The following is a 21,834-nucleotide window of genomic DNA, read 5'->3' as shown; positions in this document are numbered from 1 at the left end:
GGGCTAAACATGTCATGAAACATGTTTTGTTGGGCATTAGGGAGAAATCATAAACAAATAAGCATGGGTAAGAAAAGAATGAAAAAAAATGTGTGTGAGAGAGTAGCATCCCCCCCCCATTGCCGTGCAACCAAGAAGAGAAAACAAAAAATTGTTCATCCTTTCTCATCTTTTGGCGAAAATCATAAGGAGGAAGAAAGGATTTTGCTCCATTTTTGGTTTAGAAGAGAACTAGAAGGAGATTTGGCCATACTTGTACCAAGATTAAGGTATGTATGAGGTTGTGTTTGGAGTTTCATGCATGACTTGGTTACTAACTTGATGTGCATGCTAGCCATGGCTCAAATCTTTGTTATGCCATGGAAATGGTATTTGGGCAAAGTTGTTATGGTGATAAAGCCATTGCATGCTAAGTGTGAAGCTTGATGATGATGCATGCAATGATGGATTTTCTATTCATGAGTAAGATTTTGAGTTTTCTCTTTGTTTTATCATGATTAAAGTTGAAAAGGAGCATGATTGTCATATTCGCCATGATGCATTCTTGAGCATGATTCATGCTTCTTGCGTGTTAGTTAAAAATTTGTGTTTTGGATGGCTATGGACACCTTGAAAATTCGCCATGCTCATATATGCATATATATGATTGCACATTATGTTTGGTTATGAACTAAGTGATGAATATATTGATTTAAAGAAGAAAATGTGGAAGAATGCTTGTGAAATTGCAAGCACAATTGACCTAGCACACATATAAGTGCTTGATGCTATATTATAAGTTTTGGGCCACAATGTGCAAAGCATTAATTAGTAGATTGCATGCTGTTTTGTGAGGTATTAAGTGCAAAATTGACCTCAACATGTACATGAATATTCGGCCTTGGGTAGCCTATTGAAGGCCTTAGCATTTCCTTGATGCTCAAATAAATTGTATTGAATTGCTTGATGTAGTATAAAATGTGCATGACCATTGTGTATTCAAGCTAAAGAGTGGCCATATGACCATTTAAAATCCTTGTCATATTCGCCATAAGCAAGCACAATGAGGTTTTAATAAATTGAATTTGTTTGAATTAGCTCAAGAGCTAAGAGGGCCACAATTGGACAAGGGAAGGAAAAGGTGATCGAATAGCCGAAAAAGCCGTTCGACAACATCCGAGGTAAGTCCTCAAGAAGTGACCTTACTTGAATTATGTGAGATGAAATATGGATGTGTATGATTATTGATTATGTGTGTATGAGTATTTGAATTCCACCGGGCTAAGTCCGAAGGCGAATATGCTAATGATTATAATTGTGTTTGAGCCTTAGTAACTGAAAATGAAATATGTATGTCCAATGATTATTGATGTATGTGTGCATGAGAAATTGAATGATATCCAGGCTAAGCCGAAGACAACTATGCTGGAAATTATATCCGGTTAAGACCAAGGCAATTGTGCTAGTGGCTATATCCGGGCTAAGGCCCGAAGGCATTCGTGCGAGTTATTCTATCCGGGCTAAGACCCGAAGGCATTTGTGCACGTGATTAAATCCGGTTATATTCCGAAGAATCTTGGGCTGGAGGTGAGTGTTGGTTGCCGAAATGAATTTAATTAGTACACTCGGAAAGCCCAAAGGATAAGGTACATTATATGTGCATTGGAAAGTCGACGTGTTTGAGCAACATTCGCTCAATCGACTAATGAATTTCAGTTATTGAATTGATTGATGCTTTGCGAACTTATATAATGATGAAGTATGAAGTAAGAATGTGTATTAATGAAATGATGCATTTGGCTATGTGAATGTGTTGCTGTAAATTATAGTTCATTATATTCCTTGAGACTTACTAAGCATAAAATGCTTACCCGTTGCTTTGGCTCTTAGTTTTCTAGATTTCGCTCGAGGCAATCGGATTTGGGATCGTTGAAGTCGAAGTCATCCACACTATCAAGCCTCCATTTTGGTATAAATTTTTGGTTGAACTTGAGATGGCATGTATAGGACTACCCCTTGTTTGTTAAATATGTTGTAATGTAAGTATGTACGGCCGTGCGAAAATGGCTCGAAAAGGGAAGCATGAACTTAGACTAATTGTGGGTTGTATGTATATATTTTGTGTCATGATGTGGCTATGGCTTGGAAATGGGAATGTTGGTCATATGATCAGCCATTGGCATGGTTAAAATGATCATATATGAACCTATGTATGGTAAGGCTAGTTGAATCATCGAGACCACCAAATAGGTAAGTCCTATCTTGAAACAGATGCTGCCAGCTGCAGTGGCATGAATGTGAAAAATCACCAAAATTCATAGGAATGGAATTAGATAGTGAATAAGCTATGTAAATGAACCTTGATGAGTCTATTTTCATATGGAAGAAACGAAACGGTCATAGGAGTTACAGGTTAAGAGATATTAAAGCTATTGTGAGACAGGGCCAGAATGGTTTCTGGGTTCCCTGTCGCAACTTTAAAATTCACTATAAATTATCCAAAAGAATTAGGAGATATACCTTATATGTACAGATTCCATTTTGAGTCTAGTTTCATTAGAAACAAACGACACCAGCATTAAAGCCCTGTACAGAGAGATATTCAAGTTATACCGCGCGAAGGTCAGAGCAGTCGATCCCTGTAACAGGGTAACTTTAACTAATAAACTGTACCAATTGGCCCGACCAAAATCCTAGAAATAAATCCATGGATGGATATATGAGTCTAAATTCAGGGAAAATTTACGAAACCAGTTTCCGAGTTTTGAAACTCGAGATATGATTTTTAAGGCGACAGTGACGCAGTTTTCCAGCCTGACTGGAAATGTCAAATTGGTGGGCAAAAACATGTGAACTTAGTTTGTTAACCCTCGGGTCCGACACCGGCGATGGTCTCGGGTTTGGGGTGTTACACTACTACTCGTGTGACCTTGATGTTTCGAATGATATGAGTAAATTTCTGATATGAAATAATCTGAACTCGAGATAAACTATTATGAATTTATACTTGTAATATAAAGAGATGATTTATAAGTGTTGAATGAATATATGTTGTGGAAAACATATGTGCATGGAAACTTGATTGTTGTTGAACCCATATATGTTTTGATGTTATTATGGAATATATGACTAACAAGGGCAATGAGGATATGTGTAGGGCTTGAGGTCAAATTTATTGAATATGCCTTATATAATTACCTCAAAATAGAATGAATGGTAAGTTAAGTACCATGTTATACGAACTTACTAAGCATTTTATGCTTATTAGTTTTATTTCCCTGTTTTAGAGTAAATCAGAAGCTTGTTGGATTGGAAACTTGGCAGAGATCACTCACACTATCCATCGGCCCATGTTGGTACAATATGGTAAATCAATTGTGGTTATAATGACATGTATAGGTTATATTGGCCATATTGACATGTAAATGTAAATGGTTATTGTAATCTAGCCATTGGAATGGCTAGTGATGATTTTGTTTTGGTACATGTATTTATGTATTTAAATTTATTTTAAGGAGATAACATAAGTATTTATTATTGATTGATTGAGAAAGGTTAAATGAGTATGCTTATAAAAAGTAAGTTTAAAAGCATGAATGCATGTAACAATATATCATGTTAGATGTTATAAATTGCTTGAATTCAATGCTTGGATTGGTTGGTATTTGGATGTAAGTTTGGTGCAGGAATTTGGTATGATTTTGGGTGAGAAATGAAGTTAGGAATGACTTTATTTTGTCCACAGGGGTAGACATACGGGCGTCTGTCTAGACCGTGTGTGACACACAGCCTAGTACATGGGGGTGTGGTCAGGCTGTGTGTCTCTTGCATCTTAAATTTGAGAAAACAGAATGCTTAGAATTGTGCACACGGTTAGGGACATGGAATCGTGTCTTAGCTTGTATGCTACACGGCCTAGAACATGGGCGTGTGTCCTGGCCGTGTGAAACCTACACCTAATTTTGAAAAGAATTAATTAACCACACAGCCTAACACACAGGCGTGTGGCATGGCCGTGTGCACAAGTCAAAGAGTTACACGGGGTCAAACACGGCCCGTAGTATGGGCATGTCCCTCAGACCACTCGAGCGTGTGTGCCCTGTAACTTGGAAAATTTTTAAAATTTCACGAAAAATTATTAGAGTATTTGATTAAGTCTCGACTCGATTCTAATTCTCGTATTGGGCCTCGAAGGTCCATTTGAGGGGTGTTATGAATAATCTCAGAAAAAAGAGTAGTGATTGACATGATTTATATGTAAATGTTCTGAAAGTTTTGGTAATGGTCTGTAACCCTGTTTCGGCGATAGATACGGGTTAGGGGTGTTACAGCTTTCTAAAGATATTATTGAGATTGATACGCAAGGGGAACGAAATAAGGTGAAATCATAGATTGGGCCTATTAGTCCATTCGTGGAAACTTGTCATAAAACAAAAATGGTCAATTGGAAACGTGTCACTAGAATAACAAAAGGAAAGTATCAAGAAGGAGCAAATGGCAAGGGAAGTCGAAAAGTGGGAATATAGGACCTTGAAGAGGTGGGAAAGCAAGATCCGAATGGGGTTAATAATAACAAATTGAAAATTATGGAAGAGAATCTTGACAATTTCAGTGTTTTGGAAAGCAAGTTGGATTTAGGGAGCAGATTGTTGCTTCTTTTCAATAGGGATCGTTGGCTGCCAATCGGCAAGTCGACCGGGAACAATAAAAATCTTATGTTGGAATGTTCGTGGATATGGGAGTCTATGGGCAGTATGAAGACTTTGACAAGTGGTGAAGTTTTATTATCTTCGAATGCCTTCTTCATGGAGACTAAAATTGATGAAAATAGAAGGTGAGAAGGCGATATGGCTTTAATTAGGGGATTAAAGTGGGGGCCAATGGTTTAAGGGGTAGACTATGTTTGGCTTGGAAGGAGGACGTTAATGTGCATTTGAGGAGTTATTCAAAGAACCACATAGATGTTCTCATTAAAGAGAATGATAATGGTAAACTTTGGCATTTTACAGGTTTCTATGGTGCACCTTACGCGAGTTTTAGGAAAGAAACATGGAATCTCTTGAGAAGGTTATGGAATGAATTTTTTTTTTTGATTAGTGTGCTGAGATGTCAATGAAGTTTTATACTCTTTCGAAAAGGTTAGTGGGGGTACCAATAGAGGAATTTAGAATGGAGGCTTTTGGAAAGACTCTTGATGATTGTCCTACTCAAGGAATTGGTTCACTTGGGAACGGGGAAATCTACTCGAGACTAATATTAGGGAGTGGTTGAATAGAGGGGTTACTAATGACGATTGGTTGAGTATGTTCCCACATGCGACAATGAAACATTTACTGAATTCTTTCTTAGATCGTTGCCCAATCCTACTAAGCACTATTAGTAAAATAAGAAGAAATAAAACAACTAATTTTAAATTTGAGGTGTTGTAAACAATGGAGGATTCTTTAGAAGAAGAAATTAAGTGACTTTGGGATTTGACTAGAGGATTTATTTTCGAAAAATTAAAAGAATTGAGCTCTGGTTTGATAAAATGGGAAAAAAATGATTAAGGTGAACTGCAATGAATTGAAGTGTGCCCTTTCTAAAAATTTGGAAGATCTAATGGCTGAGGGTCGAGATGATGATAATTTGGTAGCACTCATAGATGTTAAGATCCAACTGAACTTTGAGCTTGATAAGGACGAAGCTTTTTGGGAACAAAGGGTGAGAGCTAATTGGCTTCGTTTGGGTGATAAAAACACTATATTTTTCCATAAGTACGCTTCGACTCGAAAAAATAAAAATACTATTGGCAGTGGTGTGTCGTTGAAAGCACCAAAAATAACTTATCCTTAAGAAATAACGAAAATAATAGTATAAGGGAAATAGGGTCAAATCCTCAGGGACTAGATCGCTACAACTTCTTGTTCCTCGAAATCCTGGGCATAAGGAAAACGTCTGACCTGGTAGAAAAAAAATAGAACTAAAAATATGAATGAGTTGAAATTGAATAAATTGAAATTGCAATTGTAAAAAGAAATAGAGTTGAGGGAATGGGTTTTTCGATTTGAGGGATTCCAACTTCTGGTTATCTCGATCCTCCTTTGGTTCAATCATAGGCATTTAGGTGATCATTCTCATGACCGAATAAGCTAGTTATAGTGGAAGAGGATGCCTATAAACACCAGCTCCACTTAGGTTTTAGCTTTATGATTTAGAGGAACTTAACTCTAGCCAACCGTCACTTTTGTAGGACTGTCTTACACTAGATCATCATTTCTCAACGGCGAATGCCACGCCATTTTGTCTCTTAGGCTCGACAACTTCTGACACAGTCAGTTAACGAGCCGACTGTGCAGTCTTCCCAAAACATACAAAGCGGTCGCCTTTGCACAAGATGAAAAGATTACTTTTGGAAGGACATGGACGGAAGCGTCAATCCTATAATGCGGAGAAACGATGAATACCTGTTGCGAAGGATTAAGTATGGGTTCTAAGCCTCATGAACTTTTTTTGGAGGAGTCTTGATAACCTTTGGCTAGATGTGTTTAGTGGCTCATACTTTTTGGGAAAAAAAACATATGTTTAATGGAATGGAATTTTATTGGAAAATAAAAAGGAACAAAAAGGCTAAGAGCCTTAGAGGGAAAGAGTTCTTTACAGAAGTGATGAATGAATATTCATGTCACTCTATCCCTTATTTATAATACATAAAAACATATTTTGTTCCTATTTAAACACTAGAAGATAATAAAAGATATAATTTGAAATTAAATCTAAACAATATCATAATAATCCTAAATCCTAAAAATAAAATTCAAATTTAAATAAAGTCTTATGTTCATAAATCTCTTCTTTGAATTTTTTTCCCAAGTCTTTCACACTTTGTATTTTTGGCACCACTTCTTTCCTATTTCGCATGTTGACTCGTTTTGTCTTTAAATTCATACTTTTTGCCCTCAAATTTCCTTTTGCCGTCAATTTAGTCCCTACAAGATAAAAAACCATAAACAACCCAAATTAGTAGGATTGTACTCAAAATACATATGTAATTAACACATAAAAGCATGTCATTTTAGAGTATTATCAGGAAGTTTGGAACGAGAAGATGGAACAGTAGCAAGCACAAAAGATGAAATTGGGGAGCTTGCTACGGAATATTTTCAAAATTTGATTTCTTCGAATGGAATTGGTGATCTGTCGCATATTTTATTAGGGATTAATACTAGCATATTTCATGAGAAGAATATTTTCCTTTTAGCAAAGTTTACTGAGGAAGATGTTAACACAACATTGACAGAAATGAGACCCACAAAAGCACTAGGTTTTGATGGTTTCTTAGCTCTGTTTTTTTAGAAGTACTGGCATATTGTCAAGAATGATGTTCTCTGCTACTGTTTGCGGGTTCTTAATGAAGGTAATGATCTTGATTATGAAAATGTTACAAAAATTGTTCTTATCCCTAAAATTCCAAATCCTAAAAACCTAAGGAATTTTAGACCCGTTAGTTTGTGTTCTATTTTATATAAAATTGTGGCAAAAGTGTAATATCCTAATTTTGGGCCTAGTCGGAATAGTGGTTTCGTGACCACAAAATCCGAGATAAAAATAATTATTTTATGATTATTTTAAGGTCTATGATATGATTGCATGATTGTGTGAAAATTTCGTGAAGAAATTTTATGCATAAAGTGCTTAATTTGAAATTTGGGACTAAATTGAATAAATTGCAAAACTTGTGTTCTAGAAGTATTTTGCATAAAATTGAATTATATTATTAATTAGAGGTCCTTAAAGAGTAATTTTACCAATTTCTAAGTCTATGGACAAAATTTAGGACATGGAAGGAATTTTGGAAAGTTTAGTAGTAAGGGCATTTTGGTCATTTAGGGTAAAATGAATTAAAATACAAAATTAAAAGCCAATTTTGCTCATCTTCAACCCCATGGCGAATATAGCAAGGAGAAACCATGGCTAGGGTTTTCAAGCTTCCAAGCTCGATTAGCAAGGAAAAGCGAAATTCGGGCTAAAATGGAAAAATACCAAGTTGTGGACGAAATGGTAAAAGTAGCCATTTTAGCATACGAGGTAAGTTCATGTGTAAATAATGTAGCATAATTGTTATTTTAAGTTATTGATGGTAATTATATGATATGCTGATTTTTTATCGTGAAATATTATGCTTTGTGGTTAATGTTGAGTAATATGCAAATTATGTTTACTACTTGATAAATATGAATTGCTACCGAGTATCGGTTTCGATATTCCATGGAAGACGGCAATGTGAGATCAAGGAAAAAAGCCCGTTTGAACCTTAGGAATAGATTAGGATACAAGTGACATGTCACTAGGATGGTTGAGCATCCGAACTCGTTGAGTTGAGTCCGAGTTCACTTATGGATGCGAATGTCCGAACTCGTTGAGTTGAGTCCGAGTTCGTGAGATGTAACTAGGCATCCGAACTTGTTGAGTTGAGTCCGAGTTCACTTATGGATGCGAACGCCCGAGCTCGTTGAGTTGAGTCCGAGTTCGCTTATGGGCAGGTTACATGATTGCTTGATTGAATATGTGGCACTTATGTGCAAGTTATCCATGTATCCGAATTATATTCGATGTGTTCAACGGGTAAAGTTCTACTCAAATGGAGGAATACTCAAGATGAAAGGGACGTATTGGTAAGTGTTGTGAAATGGATACTTTGAACAGGTATGTACTTAACCCTCGGGTTGAAAACTCGATATAACAACAATATGGTAAGATGATAAATGAAAAGGTGATATGAATGTCTTGGTGATGATTATGCAAATGATGTTTTATGTTTGCTTATATGGTTATGTTACTTGCTATTTGCATGTGAGCTTACTAAGCATTTATGCTTACTCCTCCTTTTCATTCCTTGTAGTGTTGACAAGCCAGCTCGAAATCGGAAGCGGTCGGAGGCACGCTCACACTATCCAGTATACCATCTTGGCATAATGGCTTGTATATTTTGAGTATAGCATGTATAGCATTATAATCATTTTATATGTATGGTCTTATGATATGGTTATTGAGTGGTATGGAAATAGAAATGCTTGGTAATGATTAGCCATTGGAATGGCTAATCATGATCATATTTGGTATTATGTATGTCAAATTGCTAGCTAATCCATGGAAACCATGAAATAGGTAAAATTTACCATAAAATAGATTCAGACAGCAGCAGTGACGTGAGTTTAAAAAATCACTAAAAATAGTAGAAATGGAATTAAATAATGAATAAGTTATGGAATCGAAGTTTGATGAGTCTATTTTCATATGGAATAAGCGAAACAGGTATATAAGCTATATTTTATGAGATGTTTAAATTTTTGTGAAACAGGGCCAGAGCGATTTCTGGATCCCCTGTTCTGACTTTGGAAATTCACCATAAATTTTACAAAGATAATTAGAAGTCACGCTTTATATGTACAGATTCCATATTGAGTCTAGTTTTATTAGAGACAAACGGCATAGTCATTGAAGGTCTGTATAGGGAGATATCTGATTCGTAATACACAGAGGTCAGAGTAGTTGAACCCTGAAACAGGGGAGACTTTAACTAATAAACTATACTAATTGGCCCAACCAAAAATTCTAGAAAAAATATATTAAATAGATATATGAGTCTAGATTTAGGGAAAATTTACGGATCTTGATTTCGAGTTTCGTAACTCGAGATATGATTTTTAAAGCGACTGTGATGCAGTTAGCCAGCTTGTCTGGAAATTTTAAAATGAATTGTATGAGCTGTTTAATTAATGAATTAAGTCCGTTAACACCTCGTGTTCGACTCAAACAACGGTCTCGAGTGCACGGGTGTTACATTTAGTGGTATCGAGCAGGTTTAGTCGGTTCTCGGACTAACCTAGCATGTGTAAAAGTTTAGCTATACATGCCAGCGATGCGTGATAGTGTGATGTCTTCCGACGCGTATAAGTACCGTCTTATTTAGGCAGGTACTCTCCAACCGAAGCTGCGCCAACCATGTTCAATGTTAAGTAAAGGTATTTGAGTAAAATTATGATTATGATAAGTCTCGGTTCAGAAAAGTATGAATAAAGGTTTATGATACATATGTGATAATATGTGAGATGAAAGTTCATGTTGTGATAAATATCTATATTTGCTTAATGCTCATACGATGTAGTGTATGTAGCTTACTTGATAAGATGAACGGAATAAATAAAAAGTAGTAGAGGTATGAATAAAGGTCATAATATTATGATCTGAATGAAAAATGTCCTTGTCTTGATTGGATGTCGAATGTTGATGAATGTTAATGGTATATAATTTTTATGAGGTAAAGGATTATAATGAAATGAACTTATCTATGTTAAATTGTTGGACTGAATTATATGATTGTAATGATATGTACATGATGATGCACGAAATGAAAGTTGTGATGGTGATGTAAATATCTATGTTTGTTTGGCCTTATATAATGTCATGAGCATGAATTAATTTAATTAATTGAATGGATAAGTAAAGCTGTCTAGAAAACATAGAATGTATGCATAAGTATATTGTCTAAATGGGACAATAGGAAAATTGGTGTAAGCCAACATGAATGAATGACATGATTATGATGATGTTACTATGATGATGGAAGTTGTGTCATATGTGTATGTATAAGAAAGTCGAGTCAGAGGTCCTACAACCCCTCCCCCTTACCAAAGTGGTACTTATAATGGAATTTCATGAGATTTGTATTGAATAAGTTTTCGGTTGAGAACCCAAAGAGTTCAGTGATAGAATAATTATAAGTATGATCCGAGATTGAAAATGAGCTGATAAGTAAAGTCAGAGCCAGAAAGTATCGGATCGACGTAAAAATTATTGGAGTTATGCACTGTCCTAGTTAGAGAAGGAATTCTCTTTGGTAAATCGAATTACTCAAGTGCAAGGTCGAGAAAAGTGTAAATCGAAATTTATTCAAAACTGACATTCTTTAGTGAATGATTTAATATGAAATTTGTGACGGCAGAACTAGTTGGGGAAATGATATTTCAAATGTGAATTATCTGAGTGTGATGATTATGACCGGACAGATTTAGATCTCTTTTGAGATGTTCTATGTGTTCACCCGTTCTCGAAATATTTCTATGGCTATTGATCTTCGAAGAAATTCTTGTTATATGGGAATGTCTTCTAATTCGTGTTGGATGAAAGCATTGGTAGTCTGATTGGTTTATAATTTATATTGCTCTATTTTATCGGGTATTCTATTTCATTTAAATCGATAAGAATTGATGAGAGAATTCATATGATATTATGATTCTGCTTTCTTCTACTTGATGCTTCATCGATATATATGTATGGGAAGATATATTGATCTTGTTATATTTGATTTCAGTGGGATTAAATGATGTTTTCTTTTGGACTTTCTTTCTTTGAAGAATTATCAGGGTATTCTGTATTTTCTCTATGAATTTGGTTTTCGATTCTCGGCATAGTATCGTATCTTAGGTTTTTTATCCCGGATCTCTTTATTCGGATTTCTTTATTCGGTTTCTCTATCTTGGATTTCTTTATTCGGTTTTCTTGTTATCTTTGTTCCATAATTTGTCAATTATGACTCATGTTCAAATCGTTCTTCACTCGTGATAATCATGTCAAATATGACTATACTTCTAATTTGATCTTGGTAATGTGGTGATTTTAGTATTGGGATTTTTTCTAATTTTCGTAAGGATTTGACATCGATAAAGGCATAGGTGATAAAAGCGAGTTTTAGTCGGTATGGTAAATTATTTATTTGAAAGATTTCATGTGACAATTATGTCAGGATTATTTTTCCCAAGTATGATAATAGAATTTCATTTTGTACGTATAAAAGAGTAAATAGTTTGAACGAGAAGTGTATATTTATTAGAAAGAGTTGAATATTAGTTTAAGTCACTACGAATGATAAGGTTTCCATCTTGTGAAAGCTAAAAGTTTATTACATGTTGACAGAGTTCGGATAGATGAGAATATTGGTAACCAAGCGCCCGAACTAGACTAGTCTACATTGAGCAAAGACTTCGACTTTCAAGTAATGTATTGTTGTATGAATTGTGATGTGTTTCAAGACGGTGAGGTAATGTGACGGTTTAGAGCATCCGATGTTACATAAAATCGGAGTTGTTAAAGGGGTTAAAGCCGAGCATTGGGATCTATCAAAATTATCCTTGTCAATGTTGATATTGGGATGGAAATGAGAAGGATTATTCTTGAGGCCATATCAGAATTATTTCTATGGCGGAAAGAGGAAAATGTGATGTATCCTATTGTTAAATGTTTGGCGAGATCTATAAATCACATCTGTATTGAATGAATTCCTACTCATCGATTCATGGAATTTCGTGTCTCTTTGATTGTTGGATTTCTTGGAATTCGGTCTCCATTAAATCAAGTTGAGATCCGGTTTTATGTCATGATATCATGGGAAATTGAGAAGGGTTGAAAATTTAAGAACAGTTGAGAGTTGAGGCTGGAAGCTTTTAGATCATATGAGAAATTGAAGAGATGTATTGGAGGTACAGTCTAAGTGCAAGTTCTTGACACCAAATATGAGATTAAAAGTGAAGACCACTTTTACGGTAAGATTTTGGGACGAAAATCCACGAAGGGGGAGAGTTGTAATATCGATTTTGGGCCTAGTCGGAATAGTGGTTTCGTGACCACAAAATCCGAGATAGAAATAATTATTTTATGATTATTTTAAGGTCTATGATATGATTGCATGATTGTGTGAAAATTTCGTGAAGAAATTTTATGCATAAAGTGCTTAATTTGAAATTTGGGACTAAATTGAATAAATTGCAAAACTTGTGTTCTAGAAGTATTTTGCATAAAATTGAATTAGATTATTAATTAGAGGTCCTTAAAGAGTAATTTTACCAATTTCTAAGTCTATGGACAAAAATTAGGACATGGAAGGAATTTTTGGAAAGTTTAGTAGTAAGGGCATTTTGGTCATTTAGGGTAAAATGAATTAAAATACAAAATTAAAAGCCAATTTTGCTCATCTTCAACCCCATGGCGAATATAGCAAGGAGAAACCATGGCTAGGGTTTTCAAGCTTCCAAGCTCGATTAGCAAGGAAAAGCTGAAATTAGGGCTAAAATGGAAAAATACCAAGTTGTGGACGAAATGGTAAAAGTAGCCATTTTCGCATACGAGGTAAGTTCATGTGTAAATAATGTAGCATAATTGTTATTTTAAGTTATTGATGGTAATTATATGATATGCTGATTTTTTTATCGTGAAATATTATGCTTTGTGGTTAATGTTGAGTAATATGCAAATTATGTTTACTACTTGATAACTATGAATTGCTACCGAGTATCGGTTTCGATATTCCATGGAAGACGGCAATGTGAGATCGAGGAAAAAAGCCCGTTTGAACCTTAGGAATAGATTAGGATACAAGTGACATGTCACTAGGATGGTTGAGCATCCGAACTCGTTGAGTTGAGTCCGAGTTCACTTATGGATGCGAATGTCCGAACTCGTTGAGTTGAGTCCGAGTTCGTGAGATGTAACTAGGCATCCGAACTCGTTGAGTTGAGTCCGAGTTCACTTATGGATGCGAACGCCCGAGCTCGTTGAGTTGAGTCCGAGTTCGCTTATGGGCAGGTTACATGATTGCTTGATTGAATATGTGGCACTTATGTGCAAGTTATCCATGTATCCGAATTATATTCCGATGTGTTCAACGGGTAAAGTTCTACTCAAATGGAGGAATACTCAAGATGAAAGGGACGTATTGGTAAGTGTTGTGAAATGGATACTTTGAACAGGTATGTACTTAACCCTCGGGTTGAAAACTCGATATAACAACAATATGGTAAGATGATAAATGAAAAGGTGATATGAATGTCTTGGTGATGATTATGCAAATGATGTTTTATGTTTGCTTATATGGTTATGTTACTTGCTATTTGCATGTGAGCTTACTAAGCATTTATGCTTACTCCTCCTTTTCATTCCTTGTAGTGTTGACAAGCCAGCTCGAAATCGGAAGCGGTCGGAGGCACGCTCACACTATCCGTATACCATCTTGGCATAATGGCTTGTATATTTTGAGTATGGCATGTATAGCATTATAATCATTTTATATGTATGGTCTTATGATATGGTTATTGAGTGGTATGGAAATAGAAATGCTTGGTAATGATTAGCCATTGGAATGGCTAATCATGATCATATTTGGTATTATGTATGTCAAATTGCTAGCTAATCCATGGAAACCATGAAATAGGTAAAATTTACCATAAAATAGATTCAGACAGCAGCAGTGACGTGAGTTTAAAAAATCACTAAAAATAGTAGAAATGGAATTAAATAATGAATAAGTTATGGAATCGAAGTTTGATGAGTCTATTTTCATATGGAATAAGCGAAACAGGTATATGAGCTATATTTTATGAGATGTTTAAATTTTTGTGAAACAGGGCCAGAGCGATTTCTGGATCCCCTGTTCTGACTTTGGAAATTCACCATAAATTTTACAAAGATAATTAGAAGTCACGCTTTATATGTACAGATTCCATATTGAGTCTAGTTTTATTAGAGACAAACGGCATAGTCATTGAAGGTCTGTATAGGGAGATATCTGATTCGTAATACACAGAGGTCAGAGTAGTTGAACCCTGAAACAAGGGAGACTTTAACTAATAAACTGTACTAATTGGCCCAACCAAAATTCTAGAAAAATATATTAAATAGATATATGAGTCTAGATTTAGGGAAAATTTACGGATCTTGATTTGAGTTTCAGTAACTCGAGATATGATTTTAAAGCGACTGTGATGCAGTTAGCCAGCTTGTCTGGAAATTTTAAAATGAATTGTATGAGCTGTTTAATTAATGAATTAAGTCCGTTAACACCTCGTGTTCGACTCCGGCAACGGTCTCGGGTACGGGGTGTTACAAAAAGTTTTAGCAAACTGACTTCAGGGCATTATTGGAAACTGTGTCGATTGTGCTCAAAGTTCCTTTATGTCAGGGAGACTAATTTTTTATAATGTTTTACTCGTTTATGAATTGTTACACACATTTCGCTACAAGGGCACTGAAAAGAAGGGCTACATGGCAATTAAGCTAGATATGAATAAAGCCTATGATAGGGTTGAATAAGCTTTTCTAAAGGCAGTAATGTTAAAAATGGGTTTTGCTTCTGATTGGGTAAGTATCATATTGAGATGTATTTCATCGACTTCATATTCGGTAAAGGTTAATTTTTGCACAGGAAGAAGATTTCGACCTTCAAAGGGCCTTCGTCAAGGGGACCCTCTTAGTCCTTTTTATTTCTCATTTATCGTAAAGGTATATCAGCTTTGATGAGGTTGGCTATGGATAGAAGGCTTTTGAAAGGGGTAAAGGCTAGTAAATGAGGGCTTAAAATCTCATATCTCTTATTTGAGGATGACAGTATTCTCTTTGGGAAGGCAACAACAAGAGATGCTCTTTTATTGAAAGATATTCTTCAGGAATATCAGAATTGTTCTAGTTAATGTGTGAATTTTAGTAAATCAACAATTTTCTTTAGTTCAAATATTTTTGAGGGGGAGAAGATCTGGGTCTCAAATTTGATGAAGGTGTATTTTTCCAAAAATGTTGAAAAGTATTTGAGGCTAGTGAATATGGTGGGAAGAAGGAAGAAAGCATCTTTTCAAAGCTTAAAGGATAGGATTAAGGAGAGAATCGAGAATTGGAGCATGAGGCTTTTGTGAAAAGGGGGAAATGAATTTTTTATTAAATAAGTTTTACAAGAAATCCCCACAAATGCAATACTGTGTTTTTTGTTGCCAAAGTCTTGTTATGGAGAAATTTAAAGCATTATAGTAAAATATTGATGGAAAAAAGGATAGGGAAGGCGAGGGATACATTAGTGAGACTAGAGACATATGTGTAGGTTGAAAGAGGATGGGGGGATGGGTATTGAAACATGAGAAAGTTTAATATTTCTTTGCTGGTCAAACAGGGGTGGAGGATTATAAATCGTCTAAATTCACTTATTGTGCGTGTGCTAAAAGTTAAATACTTTCCAAGATATGATTTTATGGATACTCTTTTAGGGAATAATCCGTCTTATACTTTGAAAAGTATTTGGGCGTCAAAAGGGGTTTTAAATGAGGGCTTATGCTAGCATGTGGGTTTGGGGAATAAAATTTCAATATACAATGATGCATAGATTCCCGGTAATGCAAATTTTAAAATATCTAAAAATAGTCGTAATATGCAGAATTTAATGGTGTCGGAGTTAATAGATTCCAATGAACGTATTCGGAAGTAGGGGTTAATAAATGATACCTTCTTGCAGTCGAACGTTGTTAATATCCTTTGAATTTCGCTTGCTCAAGAAGCCCATGAAGATTTTTTGGTATGGGATGGGGAGCCTTCGAAAGAGTTCTCGGTTTGTAGTGCTTACAAACTATTACAAAAAAATTTGAAGGATCCTACTGCTTATATATTACAGACTAGATCTAGTGTTTTCTACAAACTTTTATGGAACATAGACATCCTGTAACAGTCTGTTTTTAGTCAAATTAGAAAGTGGCTTTAGAACCACAAATCTGAGGTAAAAATATTTATTTTATTATTAATTTAATATTTACAGCATGATAGTATGATTGTGTGAAATTTTCGTAAGAAATTTTATCGTTTAAGTGTTTAATTTGATAAAAAGGACTAAATAGCGTAAAGTGCAAAAGCAATGTTCTAATAGCTAAAAGTACTAAATGGCTATGAAATTGATTAGTTGAGGGAGTTATATGGTAATTATACCATTGCTTGCTCAAGTGGACTTTTATGGACATTATTTATGTATGTTTTAATGAATTAGAAAAGGGTAAATAGGTAATTAGTATATTAAACTAAAATAAATACAAATAAAAGCCATATTTTGATGTTTATCATCTTCGTTCAACTGATTTTAACCTAGATAAAGCCATGGATATGTTTGGTCAAGCTTCCTAGCTCAATTGGTGAGTAAATTTTGGCTCGTTTTTGATGATTCCTATGTTTTTGAGATCGTTGCAACTAGGTCTAGCTAGCCCAGGGACTATTTTCCAAAACTCTTAAAGATTTAGAATGTTTCCATTGATGAATAAACATGTATGTTAATGATTGATGATAGATTATGAATGTTTGATGATAGTTATACAAGTTTTTTAAAGTGATTTTTAGTGAAAATGAAAATTAGGGTTTAAATTGTAAAATGTGTAATTTTTGGAGTAAAAGATGAAATAAATAAAAAATATGGGCTGCTAGGGACCTATTTGTAATTTCTCTATCATGGGTTGTGGTTAAATTGCAAGAATTTGTGATTTTATGAAATAAGGACTAAATTGTAAAAGTTGTGAAATACTTGGGGCAAAAGCATAAATGTGAGTTAATGAGTGTTTTGGATTAAATTGAATAGAAAGATTATTAAATAAGCTAAATTTGATTACATATAGATCAAGAAAAGCGAAATTCGGATCTAGATCGGGGGAAAAACAAACTACTCAACTAATCGACCTATTTTATCGTTTTTATGAACCAAGGTAAGTTTGTATGATTAGTAAGCTTAATGTTATACGCGTTTATATACTTAAATATTATAATTATGATATTACGACATTTCAGAACCAATCGACAAAGCATTGAGACAGTGAGGATCTCGGTTGAACCTTAGGAATAGATAGGATACTAGTGACATTTCATTAGGGGTTATTGTGATTATGTGATCCGGGTGCTGGTCCTGTACGTCCTACCGGTGGCTGAGTATACCGGCATGTGTTGCGGTTACTTGACAACTTGTGTGAGCAGCACCGTGTAGCTACGTCTTGACTGACAGCTTGTGTAAGCAGGCCCATTGATAGCTCGAGAGTGAGCATATATGTGATATGAGATTGAAATAGCATTGGCTATGTATATGGCACTTTGGTGCGAGATTCCTGAGTATACGATATTATTTCAAATGGTTCAACGGGAAAAGATGATGGTACGAGGATGTAAGTGATGTTACGGATCAGTTCAGGTACTCATGATGAGTTTGACAAGTAAGTGAAAGTTGATGAATTTATACATGATTTATAGAAATATGAGAATGTGCAAATTGTTGAATTTAATGTATTACTTATATTTATTCATGTTCTTTAAGTTCTGAATGAGTTGGCAAGTATACTTATTAATCATATGAGCTTACTAAGCTATAAAGCTTACTCTATTTATTTTTCCGTGTTTTATAGTGATTTCAAAGCTAGCTCAGATTCGGGGATCGTCAGAGACTTCATCACACTATCAAGCTAACATTTTGGTACTTTTGAATCTATGTTTTTAGAATTTATGACATGTATAGGAACTTTGATCATTTTGGTATATAAGTTGATGATGAATTTAGCCATTTGAATTGGCTTGTAAATGTTTAATGTTTTGTTTCATAAATAGTCATGTGAGTTAGATTATCTTGGTGAATTTGGTGATGTATATAAGTGTGCAAATAACCTTTGTTTTGAGTTTGGTAATGGTTCTATAAATGCTTGCTGTGATGGGTTGTTTTTGAATTAGTAATTGGAGTATGAAATAGTCCATGTTTGAGGAATGATATGCTTGGGATTTTAAGTAAAATAAATGCATATTTGGATGTGCCCATATTGATGATTTGAGATTTTGAGTTTTGGTATGAAATTGATTGGCATATGGTGATTTATGTGTGCTTTTATGTTGTTGGTATTAAAATTGTATGATTTATGCTTGATTAAAGTTATGAGAATGCCTATTTTGATTCCTTGTATTGTGCTAAATGGATTGGTTTAGGTATGTGCAAATTAGGTGGCAAAATGGCTTGGTAAATAGCCTATTTTTGTCCACACGGGCAGAGATACGAGCGTGTATCTCAGCCTTGTGTGACACACGGTCAGGTTACATGGCCGTGTGTCCCCTGGTGTTGAAATTGAAATCAAGTCAGCATGCTCCACATGGTCTCACACACGAGCGTGTGACTTGGCTGTGTGGCATAAGTCAGTATACCCTACAGGTTTAGCACAGCCTAGCACACGGCTTGCCACACTGGTGTGTGTGGCCATTTTTAGGGCACACGGGCTAGCCACACAGGCGTGTGTGTTGGTCATGTGACCCAAGTCAGAGAGTTACACGGGGTTGGACACGGGCTGGGACACAGCCATATGATCCCATTTCGAATGTCCACATGGCCTGTGACACCAGTGTGTGTCCCCTGTTTTTGGAAAAATTTTCTAAGTGCTCTAAAAATTTCTAAAGTTATTGATTTAGTCACGAACCACCCTGAATGCATGTTTTGAGCCTCGTAGGCTCATATCAGGGATGATATAAATGTTGTTCATTGATAATTGCATGAAATTGAAAATGTATGAGAAAATGTATGTGTAATTGTACAATATGTTCGGTAATGCTCCATAACCCTATTCCGGCGTTGAATACAGGTGTTACACCTCCTAAGGAAAATTAAAATTACTATTTGGAGGATTCCTTAGAACTATCTACCTACGCTTGCTAACTTGAAGTTTAAGAAGTTGGCCACAACTTCCTGCTACCCTCGGTGTGGAAGTGCAGAGGAATCAATGGATTGTTTGTTTCGGCGCCGCCTTATAACAGTTGAAGTTTGGTCAGAATTAAACTGTTTGCACTTTTTGAACATTCAGTGTATGGAGTTTGAACAATGGCTTACATGGGTTTTCGAGACTTGCACCACCCATCAGAGGAAGATGTTTTTCTGCGCACTCTGTGCTATTTGGAAAGACAGAAACAGAAGGGTTCATGACAGAAAAATTATTACTGGCAAGGACACTGCAAATTTTGTTTCTAACTATATGGAAGAACTTAAAGGGTTAGAGGAAAACACCTATACTAAGAGAATAGAGGATGTGAGTTGGAAAGCTCCACCGAGTTCAGTCATCAAAATAAATTTTGATAGTGCTTTTGATGGTCGAAGATTTCCATCAGTGTCAGGAATGGTTGTTAGGGATGAAAGAGGAATAGTGTTGTTCACTCGTATGAGTTTCCATGAGGGAGTAGTGTCTACATTCGTTGTTGAAGCTTTAGCTTGTCAACTTGCGGTGAGTACGGGTTTTGATAAAGGATGGATACGAGTCATTATTGAAGAGGATTCATTAACAATAGTCAAGAAATATAAGTCTTTGAAACTTGATAAATCACATATTGGAGTTTTCACAAGAAATATACAACAAATGAAGAGTAACTATCAAGAAATCAGTTTCAATCATGTTCCAAGATCAGCAAATGAACTCACTCATGCTTTGGCAAAAAAAATGCTTTAAGAGGGGAAAGCAGTTTACCTGGAGGGGAAAGCATTTTCGTCTGTGGATCCCAAGACAACGATGGGGAGTCGATAGAACTGGATTGATTGAGAAGGGAACGTTTGAAGAATGAGGGAAATGAGTTTCTTTCTTTTGACGTTTGATCTATCTTTTTTGGACGCTCCTTCTTGGTTTTGTGAAATTGTCAGTTTTGAACATTGATAGATATTTTTGGGTTGGGGGAAAAAACAAAGGAATTGATTGGGTGTAAGGGTCGGTGTCTCACTGATTCTAGAATCCTCTTTGTTTGGTTTTTGTATAATTTGTTTATCATGTGTGTTTTAATTTTGTTTGGGTTTTCTTTTGGGTTTTCTTTAGTGTTTAGTGTTTTGGACTATTTAAGTTTTTTTAGTTTTTTGGTTTTTGGATTAATGAGAAGCAAAAGTCTAATCTGTTTATTTCAAAAAAAAAAAAAGAAAAGAAAAAGAAAAAAAGAAAGTAGTATTAGCATGTACAATTTGACCTTCTCGTTAGAAAAATATGTGACTGACCTTCAGGGAAGACTATCGATCTGCACCTAATTCTGTACTAATTTGAGTTTGAACCATCTTCAATAACTTCGAAGCTTCATGAAACTAGCTTTGATACAATGTTACAGGAGCTAAATCTCCATGAATGAACCACAATAAGCAAGAAGTAAAGAGAAAGAAGGTAGAATAATGGGAAAACAAATTTGATAGAACAAAAATCAAGAATAAAAAATAGAGAGAAAGAATCAACTTTGAGATAATTTCATTAAAGATTACAGAAAATACACTTACTTACATCTGCCATATACGTCTGTATATATATGGATGGTAGCCTCTAGTAGCCAAATTAAAACAGACTATTAATCACTATCAGCCAATTACTAAATCTATATGATTAATTATATGTTTTAAATAATCATTAATTTCATTACTTAATTTCTTAAATTCTTTTCATGTTCTACCAATTACTTAATTTGTTAGAAACATTCTCAGCAAACCTTTTCATGTTTTAAGTAATTCTATTTTATATTACAAATCCTTTCAAATTTTATGTATTTCTTTCATGCTTAACAAATTACTTAATTTTAAGTTTTTCTTTCATTTTCAATGAATTATTTAATTTCTTAAAATTGTAAGGTGTATTTTCCTCATTAATTTAGGTCAATTGCTTTTTGGTCTAATGGTTCATATTCTTCCAACCGCATGGGAAGCTTATTTTAATGAGCTCCTTTTAAAATTTTCCTAAATGTAATTAATATCTTGTTTCTCATGATTTTTTCTTTAATATATGTCTAATTTAGTTATGGAGATTTCGAGTGTTTAAACTCAAGTTTCAAATGTTATACATGAATTCTCTTTCAAATTTTTTTTTAATTTAAATCTTATTATATGTAAATTCTATTCAAATCATTCTATTCTAAATTTAGATATATTATTGTTTTAATTTATTATGCTTTCTATTAAGTTAATTTTGATAATATATATATTATTTATGATTTGTGCTCTTTAAAAACCAAAACACTTAAAATTGACATTTAATAAATCATTTGATCATTTGC

The 21,834-nt window shown here is 34.7% G+C and overlaps 1 long non-coding RNA gene across 1 annotated transcript; it reads right to left on the bottom strand.

Annotated features, from left to right (window-relative positions):
* Positions 1-6,627: 6,627 nt before the first annotated feature.
* LOC108458343 (uncharacterized) lies at positions 6,628-20,609 on the bottom strand. The gene is made up of 2 exons (XR_001867282.2): positions 20,286-20,609; positions 6,628-6,947 (listed from the first exon to the last, which is right to left on the bottom strand). It is a non-coding gene; the product is annotated as an uncharacterized LOC108458343 (long non-coding RNA).
* Between the last annotated feature and the right edge of the window lie 1,225 nt (positions 20,610-21,834).

This window comes from Gossypium arboreum, chromosome 4 (genome assembly GCF_025698485.1).
Source record: "Gossypium arboreum isolate Shixiya-1 chromosome 4, ASM2569848v2, whole genome shotgun sequence".
Taxonomy (NCBI): Eukaryota; Viridiplantae; Streptophyta; class Magnoliopsida; order Malvales; family Malvaceae; genus Gossypium; species Gossypium arboreum.
This window is presented reverse-complemented; position numbering and strand designations above follow the sequence as displayed.